This window comes from Rhinopithecus bieti, unplaced genomic scaffold, assembly GCF_001698545.2.
Source record: "Rhinopithecus bieti isolate Rb0 unplaced genomic scaffold, ASM169854v2 scaffold_6481, whole genome shotgun sequence".
Classification (NCBI taxonomy): Eukaryota; Metazoa; Chordata; class Mammalia; order Primates; family Cercopithecidae; genus Rhinopithecus; species Rhinopithecus bieti.
In genome coordinates, this window is record NW_016805314.1 from 1,670,232 (window position 1) to 1,682,658 (window position 12,427).

Below are 12,427 nucleotides of genomic sequence, written 5' to 3' on the forward strand. Positions count from 1 at the left end.
CCTTCCTTCCTTCCTTCCTTCCTTCTTTAGTTTAACTCAGCTTTCAATAAGTTTAATGGGATGAAGTTGAAGTGATGAAAAGAGAGAGGTGATAAGAGAACCATGGGGAAGCTTAGACCCGGGCGTGGGTGAGGACAGGAGATGGGTTGTTCTGATTATTCTTGCTCCTGTTTTACCTTGGCCACCAGTTGGCCAGGTCGGGGACAGTATGGTTTATGGACTGCCATCACTTGACTCTTCCTTCTCAGTTGCCTTTTACCTTGGATGAATTTTCAATGTTCTCTTCCCACTTTCGATCCTAAGGAATTGTTGACTATATTCATGTTTTCTTTCATTCTTGCTTCCTTCCTTTTGTCTTTTTTAACTATAGGAGATGGGCACACTGTTCAACACAGAGATAATTTAGAAGAATGTTTCAGTGTCAGTTCTTCCTCTCCACCCTCTTTCACCCCAGTTCAGTTGTAACTGCAATCACAAATGAATGGATCCAATTAATAGTATAAATAAAATGTCCAGGATGCTCTCTGCAGTTCCAAGATCCATAGGTCACGGGCAGACTCAAGAATACGAAGTCTTCTTCAGGCGTCTGTTTCTAATTTGCAGAAGAAAACAAGCTGGTGAGTAGTATTTTGCATTGAAAAACATCTCAGTGCAAGTGCTACATGATAACACAGCCCTCATTTCCATAATTCTGCTCCCTCCGGAGCACAGGTACATTTAATTTCTCACAACTGTTCCCTAAATGAAGAGCAGCATGAGGAATACACAGAGAATGAAAAATACCGGCGTGTGTGGGTAGTACACGACCACTAATCTTGCCTGACATTTACTTTCACTCACGAGCACAGGGGTGACCAGCCCCACCAGTCCTAGATGCTGTAGATAAATGTCAGCACCATCCATTGGAAGCTTTCTATGCATACATGCATATTGGAAATCAAACATATTTGGCTTATCACACACTGAGGAACCCATCCCTTCAGAAATGCGTGGATTGATCTCTGCTACCCCACTCACCAGTGCCATTTGGTAAAGTTGGGGAATGGTAGGATAGTTTGCTGCATTTTTAACGGAAGGAAAACAAAAAGTGACTACGTCTGACAGTTTTTACATTATATGCCTTCAGTGCTGTGTGCTGTCACCCCACGTGTTGTACTGCCAAATCTCCCAAGAGCGTCTGCTCTTCCTATTGTGAAAACAATGAGCGGGTATCTGTCATGCAAGGCTATTCTACCCATGCCAAATAGCTCTGTGTGTTTTAACTGTCCTCACACTGGGCTCCACCAATCACTCAGGTGCATACCTCTTCCGCAGCCCTAGGCAATGGAAGTCACAGCATTCATGAGCAGTTGCTTTCCTCACATAAAAGAAAAAAGGATTTTGGTCTTAAGGTCTTGCCAGCTCATTGACTCATTTACTCCTAATCCTGAATGTATACAGCCACTTGAACATTTCGTTTGTGTGACATGGTTAAAGGCTTATGTAAATATACCCAGTAAGGGCTAGGATTGTAGATTAAAGTCAGAAAGAGGTGATTTTGTTCTTTTTGACTAGATACTGTAAATTCTGATGTCCAATTAAGATCTGAAGCAGAAACCTTTTAACCCAATGCAATGCGAGTTTCCTGAAGAAAAAAAAAAAAAGGGAAACAAGTCTCTATTCTCAGGCACCCATTAACAGTGCAGTACAATGACTTTTTATGTGGCCTTTGATATGCAAGAACAGCCCACAATAATTTATGGAGAAAATCAATCATGAGCTGAAGAGAAAAGGAAGGTTTCCCAGAATAATTACCAAGTCAGGAAGAATGGCAGTGTGAGCACCTGAAGTTATGTCCAAGGGGGAGGCTCTTCTGCAAAAGCTCTTCATGGTCAGAAGAAGGCTCTGTGGTCAAGAGAGAAGGGAGCCACATGAAGTCAGATGAGCTGAGCTGTACCTTCTGGAATGCTGAGAATGAGAGCGCGTATCATCTATTCAGTGAGATAAAAAGGCTGCTTCAAAATTAAGGTATATTTCATACCCTTGAATATGAAGTGCAAATTGACAGTGGAGGGAACAATAGCATCGGCTAGAAAGCCTGGAATAAAACCATCACAAATTGAATCTAGAGAACTTAAGAAAGCTACTTATATGCATATTTTATTACATATTTTTCTTTAAAACAGTAATAGACTCAGGGATGTTTGCAGTGGAGGGTATTTTAGAACACCTGGTCTGGTGGGTTTCAAATTATTTTGGTCAGAGCACCTATTCTTTTGAACAAATCTTACTCATTATTAAGAAATTCAAGCAAACAAAGTGAGAAGAAAAAGAAACAGTGGACCTGCTCTGGTTAAGGGGCTGATGAGGTTGGAGTCTCTTCCCCATTGCCTAAGACTGTTCCCGAGGCTCCCACAGCGGTAACCTAGGGCTCTATGGAACACTATCAGAACTTAATAATTCCTAATATTAGTTCCCACACTAGTACCATGCATACTCTACCACAATATGTTTCCTTAATTTAATAAGTTTGTTAAATATTGCTTGCATAACCCAGAGTTTGGAGAATTACATGAGCACATTGAAGGCTGTGAGAGTAATACTTCAGTTTTGAAATGCATTAACATATGTTTAATCTGGTTTTTCACCTGCATACTTGAATGTACCTGACCAGGAAACCCTTTGATCAGAAACATCTATTAACATTCTGTGGCAAATAAGTCCCCTAGGATGCAGTTTAGAAAACAAAACTCTTGTCTGGGTTCCGATCTAATTCCCTCATTTTTAAAATGAGGGTACAGAGCCTCCGAGAGCATGTAAATCACTCACTCTGGGGTACACACTTGGAAGCAAAGTTAGGAACCAGACATAGGATTCTTGAGTCGCTGAAACTAAGGGGATTTTCAAACATATTCTCTTTAATATTTCCACATATCTGTGGGCAGGGAGCAGTCATGTTCTATTCGTTTGATGCTATACACTGAAACACAGAAAGTCAAGGTTACTCAGTCAAACTCCAGTATCATCCTTCCTTTAGTGCCCTGGTTGGCTTGCTTGGTGCTAAAAAAACAAAAAACAAACAAACAAACAAACAAAAAAAACCAAAACAATCCATCTCCTTGCTGAATGGAAGAGGATAAGGCTGTCCAATTTTTAGATCTTAGACTGATATTTAAACTAAAAGAAGTGTGTGACAGCATTATTAACAATTGGCATAGTAATTTCTTGAGGTTTAGAGAAACTAGCTTACATTCACAACATTTAGTGATGATTTAAGATGTTTTGCTATGTTGGCATTCAAAAATTGGGCACACCTCTGGCCAAGGTGAAGTACAGCCCATATGAGCTATGGAAATGCAGTTAAAAGGAGTCACAGAGCCTTCTCAACTGCCTGGGCTTAATTAAGATATGATCTGCCAGCCTCTTAGTGGCCATTAATTCGTTGTCTGGTAATCCAATAAGGGGTTATTGTTTGAAGCTGTTTGAGAGCCACTTGCCTCATTATTAACTCAAAATTGCCCAGAAGGCAGTACTACAATGCCATTCTCCCTGCCCCAAAGAGGACATGACATTGAAAGACATTTGACTTACACATTTGACAACACTTGAAATGGCAGTATTATGGCTTAAGCATTTGCAAGTCTATGGATCTGGTAATGGCACTGGTGACATCTAATTACTAACTGGCAATCAATGGTAATAGCCCTTTGTGAATATGTAGAGCCATTCTCTACAGGGAGCTCCTTGCTCTTTGCACATATTAATTAATATAGGTAGGCAGGTAGGTGATAGAAAGGTGGCTTTATAACATTATTGCTGCTGAGTAAACTGAGTCAGATTCCAACTGTACCTTACAGATGCATAACAATTCCTTGCTGTTTTGAAACTAAATGGATTACAGTTTTAAAAGTAATTACAGAGGAATGAGAACTGTAGGGAAGTGAAGGGAAGGGATGTCGAAAGAAAATTCACGGTATTACTACTATTTGAATTCCTGATTTACTTCTACCCATGTTTCTGGAACAGGAATTGGCCATTTTTACCGGATTGGTAGCCAGATAGGAAAAATTAAGTCAGCTTTCAGCAAAATGATGTCTGGTATATTCAGAATAAGGCCAATTTATTTTCTCCCCACAGAGCACCATTGATGCTGAATTTTTATTGCCCAATAGAATTCAACCTGGTTGTTATTATCCCATTGGTCCTGCTAGATAAAACCCACGTGTATTTGCCAAACACCCACTTGAAAATGGAAAATTTGATTAAAGACAGGAAACTGAATTTAATGATTTCCATTGATCTCTTAAATTCCCCAGATTGTTTCATTATGACTTACTTATTGAATTTTCTTAAGGAATTCTAACATAAATGAGCAATTGTCTGAATTTTACAGTGTTGTATGTAGAAATAGAATGAGTTTTCACCACACTTTCAAAAACAAGTGAGAGTCTGCCCCACTAATTCATATATTATTTTGTTCACAAGCATTTATTGAGCACATACAGTGTGCCAATGCTGTGCTGAGCTCTGGATGTACTGATAGAAAAAGCTTTGATGTGGCCCTTAAGATACTCAGTGTGGTGATAGAAAGGAAGTTAAACAAGTGAACACAACCCAGAGTGACCACTTCTACAACAGGAAGATGAGCAAGTTATGGGGAGTAGTGAGGGCAAAGAGGAATGAGAGTTAACTTTGCGAGTAGCACCTGCCTGGCTGTGTAATAGGGGTTCAAATGCGACTCTATGTTTGTGGGAAGTACTTTGTTCCACCTGCCTATCTACTTGTCATTATTTCAAGCTGATTTCATAGTTCTGCAGTTTGGACCTGTGGAGTGTGTGTATGTGTGTTTATAATAAGTTTAAATAAGGGAATCCTTTTACAACCTCACTAATCCCTATTGGGATTTGTTTGTTTTGATGGAAAGGAGGGAGATGAGATTTGGCACATAGCAGGTATTCAGCAAATGCAACTGCAGCCTGAAGAGCCAAGGTGGACAAATCCCAAACTGTGTAGGCCCTTTAGGAATGCTCCACATTGTTTTTCCTCTGAATTGCCTAAGGCTACCAGATGAGGACAGGAGGAGAAAGAATTATAGTGTCCTGACACAGTGTTCCAGATTGTGTAGGTTTTAAGTAGGCACCCATTTTTCCACCTAGGAGCCCCAGTGTGCCTCTGTTTGACCATGTGGCTTTGCGGTTAGCTATGTGACAGCTGGATGTCCCAGCACTTCTTTCTCTCTCTCCCTTTCCAGTCACGAGCTGGAGCAGTCTTGATGAATCTCTGCAGGCACTTCGTCCTCAACTGAGGGATGATTCATTGGCATGAAGCTGTTAAGCGATTAAAATAAAACACTTTTATGGAAATGTTCTGCTTACTCTGTGTTGCCAGGCACCTCTGTAGTGGATCTGTGGCGGGAGAGGACTGTAGTGGACACACATTGTCTTCTCATTTTCTCTCTTGTTACAATATCCAATATTTCTGTGCTAGGGCAGAATTTGAAAATTGTAGTTCAATTCAGATAACCTTGCATGTGCTCTTGGGCCCTTGAAAGGAGAGAAAACAGGCTTGGCATGGTGCCTCATGACTGTAATCCCAGCACATTGGGAAGCTGAGGCAGGTGGATCACCTGAGGTCAGGAGTTCAAGACCAGCCTGGCCAATATGGCGAGACCCCATCTCTACTAAAAAGTGCAAACATTAGCTGGACTTGGTGGTGGGTGCCTGTAATCCCAGCTACTTGGGATGCTGAGGCAGGAGAATTGCTTGAACCTGGGAGGCGGAGGTTGCAGTGAGCCAAGATTGCACCACTGCACTCCAGTCTAGGCAACAGAGCGAGACTCCATCTCAAAAATAAGAAAAGGAGAGAAAACAAACAAACAAACAAACCCACAGAAAAAAACAAAACAAAAAACACTAAAAGGAAAAAAAAAGAATCCCTGCAGTTTGAAATTATGTCCTAGGTTGCCCATCTGCCCAAGGGGAAAAGTCTATGAGAAACATACTGGGGTAGAGGGAGGGAGGACTTGGAGGCAGCTACCCATTGTTCTCATGGAAAAGGAGACTGTTTTTTGTTTGTTTTGTGCACAGGAACTTGCCCTGATTGGAGGAGAGTTTGCAACTCTCCCCAGTGTGGGGTTTTTTGTTGCAAAGATCAAGAGAAGGCATAGGGAGTGCAAGAATGTAAAGAGAAAGAAGGGGTAAGAACAAGGATGAAAGGAGAATGGACAGGGACAGCGATGGCAGAAATGGAGAGACAAGAGAGGTGGGATGAGGAAACAGGGAGGGTCATGGAACAGACACATCTGCTCCTGAAAGTGCAGGAGCAGCTGGGAGAGGGGCTTCTGGCTTCTTCCAGCTGGGGTACTCCCCTATGGAAAGCAGAATTTCTGGGTCTGTACCATGTATGTGCCCTTTAAAGCAAGTGGCACTGGGGACACATAACATGGAAGAGGGGCAGGGTGGAATAAAGGGGAAAATTATTGTAATTCTTAAACAGGTGACTTTAGAAAGCAGTGATTTAGGTTCTTTTATTCATTACACATCAGAAAGGACCCAGGCTGTGTTGCCCATTGGCTTTAAAATCTAGGACCCTATTAAAACCTTTTCTTGTTAGTAACTCAGAGCTTTGGAAACTCGATAAGAAAAAAAAGCCAATTTAATCAAGGCAAGATTTAACACAAAGAAAGGACCTGATCTTGCCTTTTGCAGAAAACTTTCAGGATCAAATGGCTTATGATTTTCATTTACCTAAAGAATCCCAGGGGAATCAGCAGTTGGGGGGGGAGGGGGTCATTTCATTAGCTTGCAGGGCCTGCCCAGATTCAGTTTCTTCACACAGTACTGGCTGCTTCCTTAGCTACTCAAAGGAAACGGATTTTCTTTTAGTCACGCTACATGGAAGAACACCCATTACCTAAAGAAGGGGCAAAAGCAAATCTGCCTAATATCTGAAAGTGGGAAAAGGTTAGTTAGTTTATCTTGACCTCAATAGATCCCATTTTCAATAACCTGTATTGTACCTTCAATCCTCAAATGATAATGTGTCATTTGTGACATAACAAAAAGAGATGCTGGAGTTGGGGAGACACAGGGTTGAGTCCAACCTCTCTAAATTTATGTAAATTATTAAACATAATAAATTTAAAACATGACAAGCCTCGTTTTCACCTCTCTAAAATGGAGAGTATAAAATTGTATCTTTTTTTTTTTTTTTTTTTTTTTGAGATGGAGTCTTGCTCTGTCTCCCAGGCTGGAGTGCAGTGGTACAATCTCAGCTCACTGCAACCTCTGCCTCCTGGGTTCAAGCGATTCTCCTACATCAGCCTCCCAAGTAGCTGGGATTCCAGGCATGTGCTACCACACCCAGCTAATTTTTGTATTTTTAGTAGAGATGGGGTTTCACCATGCTGGCCGGTCTAGTCTCGAACTCCTGACCTCAGGTGATCCACCCGCCTCGGCCTCCTAAAGTGCTGGGATTACAGGCATGAGCCGCCATGCCTGGCTATAATATTGTATCTTCTATTACATAAATAAAATTCTCTGAGTTGACTCAATATAAATTTATGACTTGCTCACTCAACAGTCTACAATGAATGTTTCTGATTGTTTTTGAGGAGAGAGGCTCTGCTCCATGTAGTCACTCAGGGATCCAGGCTAACCAAGGCTCTGCCATCTTGAACACATGACACCTAAAGTTCCCTGAGCATTGGCTTCCGGCCAAAGAAAGAGGACAGAATATAGAAGAATACATAAGGGAGATTGTTAGTGTCACTTGGTATATATCACTTTTTCTCACTTTCTTTTGGCTAGAATGAAATCACTTGATCTACCTGCCTGCGGAGCCAAAGAAAAGGAATCTAACCTAATTAATGCCAAGAAAAAATGGCACAGATTTTGGTGTACAGGTATCAATCATAGCTACAGTAGGCATTTCAGTAAATATCCATTTATACCCTTCTGCACATACTCAGAATACACAGCCCCAAGGTAAACTACTCAAAATCCAATTCAATTATTGCATTCAGCTCAAAGTCTGAGTTCACTTGGTGGTATTTACGCCTTTTTCTTCATGATCAGCCATGGCTGTTTATGGATCACCGACCTATAACTGAAAAGATTGCCACCCCGTATTCCACAGTCCTTTTAAATGGGGTAGCAGGATGGGATTATCACAGTAAAACACCTTATTTGGAAAATGGAAGCATTAAAGATACACAGCAGTTACTGGTTCATGGGTGATATTTTTGTCCTGGCAGTGGAGCAGCTTCTTATTTGTACTCTGATTCTGTTCTCCTGGGGGAGATTTCTTATCTGTTGTTAGTGGTGGCCCCCTGGCATCACACACCGGATAGTTCTTCTTTGTTCAGTATCCTCCATGGCCACATCTGAAGTGGTCATTGTGGAGTACACCCTCCTTGGGGGCTGAATGAATTATCTAGCCCATTTTCTGTGAGTGCGTGTTGGGGTGTTTGGCAGTTGGCTTACAGTTCCAGGCTCTTTTAAAGGAAAATCATAGTTTTCAGCTACACAAAACTGTCAAGTGTCATAAGCTTCTTCTCTATTTATTTTCAGGCAGATCCATTTGCCACATGAAAAAAATAAAAACTATAAATAGATATAACTCATAGACCTACATTATTGCTTTCTTTTTGTGTTACTGTGCCCTCTTACTTCTCGTAATATGGATGCATTGGGATCGTCTGAAAGAAAGGCTTTGGTAAGGAAGGCAAAAGCCTTGATTTGATAATTGCCACAAAGGTGAGGCCTTTCGTCCGATCAGTAAGTATTATTGAGCCTTTGCTGCTTAGAACTATTTTTTAAATCTTCTTCCTGACATTTGAGATCCAGACTGAGTTGGTGTTTCCAAGCATTTCTGAAATCAGTCTCTCATTCCCTCCCGCTTCATTTGCTTGAAAATAAGAGCCTTTCTTCTGAGTTCATCTCTTGTGATCATCGGTGTAAACAAAGAGGAGTAATCAACTCCAGAAATGCGTTGGCTCTTTCTATCCATTTCTTCTAGAGTCACAGGTCCAGTAGGCACTTGGTTTGCCATAGAAGTTACCACAAGGGACAGTTTTACCAAATATTTTGCTATTTCACAACAAGGGTCTACAAACTTCTATCCCATTCTGTTTTATTCACGACCATTGCCCAAGTGCAATCTATGAGCACATTTTTTATTTAATCATGCGAGAATCCTGCTCTTGGTACCGATTTCAAAACTAACTAGGGGCACACTAGTTGTTATAATAAATAAACCTGCAAGTCTCTGTGGTGTAGCAATAGCTCTCCATCCCTTGCCCATGCCACAGTGCAATACCATGCTGCTGGCAACCACGGGTGTCAGGCCTGGCCTCAAGCGACATCCGGGAATGGGGCATCAGGAGGGGTTTCCTGCACTCACTTTGTGACTTCCAAGATGACCACGGGTCTCAACATCTTCCTGGGGGAAGGGGAGAGTGCGCGGCGTCATAGGCAAAAGTTATGAAGGGCCCAGGATTAGGCAATCGTGCGTGTTACTCCTACGCTCATTCCACTGGGTAGAATTCAGTCACGGTGTCACGTAATTGTAAGAGGTGGGAAAATGGCGTTGAGTAGGGTGCCCAAGAAGAAGAGAAAACAAGTTTTGGTGAGCAGCAACCAATCTCTCTTACAATACCCCCCCTACATATAACTGTTGTAAGGACTGAAATAGGCCTGTAAAGGGTCTGTCATCAGGACACAACACATAGTGAGTGTTCCCCAAGTGTTTGCTCTGTTCACCTCCCTCCACCCTCTAGGCAGCCCCGAAGTACCCAACAAGCACTTAATAAACACAGAATAAATGAATCAGTGTTCATAGTTATTTCCCCTCTGAATTGGAGAGCTTTGAAATCTGACCCTGTTTTGGATTGAACTATGCTGGATCTCTTTGGGTCTGATTTTTCTTTGAATTAGAAACATCTCTTAGGAAACCTAGACTATCTTTCAAAGAACCCCATCTGGCCTATTGGAAACAGTTTCAAAGTTGAAACATCAACCCTGACAGGTCCTTTGGCCGCTAAAGATGCAGCCCCTAGGGACATGTCTCTGCTGGTTATTCACATGAAATAGCATAGCAGAGATTGGATGAGAGTCATCTGCTGTTCTGGATTTTGCATCCTCTTTAAACACATCTGCCTTTAAACATCCTTTGCACAAAAGCTTAATTTTCCCTTCCCTGGGTTTTAAACCGCTTTGCAGACTACAGAAAAAAATTATGAAAGGACTGTTTTAGTTCCATTCCTTTTCTATACTTGACCATCACTTTTGCTGCTTCTACCTGACATTCATTTTATTGTTTCAGTTAATTAATTAATTAAACATGTATCATGTCATGGAATATGTGGGTCACATTTATACACAACTCACCAGAGTGAAACTTGCTGTAACCATCCTGTCTAAAATTGCAGCTCCTTCTGTCCAGAACTTTTTATCTCATACTCCTATTTTAACGTTTTCCTTGACACTTTAGCTGTTGGCATGTGACTTATTTGTTTGGTTTGTATTTGCCTTCCTTATTAGGACTATAACCTCCATGAGGGCCAGGGATTTTTATGGTTTTCATTTATGTATCTACTGCCTAGAAGAGTGCCTGACTATAAAAGGGGTTCAATAAGTATTAACTGAGTGAAAAAATGATTGTTATTCCTTGGTCTTGAAGAACTTAATTCTTATGGGGGAAATCTGACACATTCCAACATAATTATAGTTCCAACACAACTCCAACATAATTATTAGGCAAAGAAGATTGTATTGGTTATTTTATGATGTGTCAGTGTTAACCAACAGAAAAAAGGGGAAAGAAGAGAGAATGGTTGTTGTTGAGGATCTTTTATTCCAAGCAAATTTTGCTTACATTATTTCATTTATTTTAACCAATGTAGTAGTTCTGAAAACAGGTGGTAAATATCCCATATGACTAGTGAGGAAACTGATGCTCTAAAAGGCAGTTATTTGTCTAAAGTTGTATAACTAGCAAGTGGTGGAAAAAAGTATTCATCAGGTCTGTCTAGTTTTATTATCTATACCAATTATTTGCAAAGTTGTTCACACCCACCCTTAGAAATAAGCATATTTTAACTGGAACACACTCCAGACAAGTACACACATACACAGCCCCATACAGATTGAAATTATTTAAGATTTTGCTGTTTGCAAAATGTGTTATTCTGTTCTATTCTTTTCTATTCTATTCTACTCTATTCTATTCTATTTTCATTCCAGCCCGTCTCATCGCTTTTATCTTTTAAAATTTGACCCATTAAGATGTTTCTACAATAAAACAAATGTATTGCAACACAGACTTTGAAGATCTTTGCTCTTTGGCACATTACCTGGTGAGGAAAAGAACTGAAGATTTAGACTACAAAATGAGGACTAGGGAGTACTTTATTGTGGAGATAATATTTGAGGTAGGCCTTGCATAATAGATTGAGTATAAAGAAAATCTTAATAAAACTTTCATCATTTCAAGCAATATTACTTCACTTAGACTTCTGTCAAATAATCCAAGTGCTCTGTATTTTATGATGAGCCTGAAGGAAAGTCAAAATACTCAAATATGTGGCTTTCTTTATTTGAACAGTCAGCCACTCAGTCAAAGATTAGCAATCATTTGCTTAGGAAGTAAATATTGAGCATGTGCTATATGCCAGGCGATGGGCTAAGTGCTGGAAACACAGGGATGACTCATGCGTACTGTCTACCTGTAAGGAACATATGCTTGTTGCCTTAGTCCAATCTGGTTGCTATAACAAAACACCAGACTGGGTGGTTTATAAACAACAAACATTTATTTCTCACAGTCTGGAGGCTGGGAAGTCCAAAATCAAGGCACCATCTGATTTGGTGTTGGTGAGAGCCCATTTCCTCGATAGTGTGAGGAACCATCTTGCTGTGTCCTCACATGGTAAAAGGGGCAGGCAAGCTCCCTGAGGGCTCTTTTGTAGGGACACTAATCCCACTTATGGGGGTTCCACGCACATTACCTAATCGTTCCCCAAAAGCCCTGCTTCCAAATACCAGTACCTTGGTGATTAAGTTTCAACACAGAACTTTTGGGGAGGCAAAAACCATTCAGACTGTAGCATTGAAGGTTATTGCCTAATAAGATATTAACCTTTCCCTGAGTTGATTTGTTAAGGAACCTTTGCACAACGGGTATCCAGCTCCACTCCACTGTCAGAGGAATTGGTGATCTGACCTGGCTATATGCCGGGCGTCCTGGGGCCACTGCATTGCTCTCTCTCCTTTCTCCCATCATGATATAGGATTTATAAGTTAAAATGGAGTTATCCTTTGTGGCCTGGTGACATAGTGACTGGCAGTGGTGGATGTTCCATGTGAATGATAGTTGTAGATATGGTGAGGTAGGTTGATGGGTTTTGTCATTGCTTCTTTTACCTGAGATCAGGATTTTTTCTCCAAGT

General features: G+C 40.9%; 1 protein-coding gene and 1 long non-coding RNA gene across 12 annotated transcripts in view; one reads left to right on the forward strand and one right to left on the reverse strand.

Annotated features, from left to right (window-relative positions):
• NTM (neurotrimin) overlaps positions 1-12,427 on the forward strand; it is a 984,038-nt gene that overhangs the window by 604,108 nt on the left and 367,503 nt on the right. The window lies entirely within an intron of this gene.
• Positions 72-5,452, reverse strand: LOC108529685 (uncharacterized). The gene is made up of 3 exons (XR_001885619.1): positions 5,355-5,452; positions 1,795-1,884; positions 72-592 (listed from the first exon to the last, which is right to left on the reverse strand). It is a non-coding gene; the product is annotated as an uncharacterized LOC108529685 (long non-coding RNA).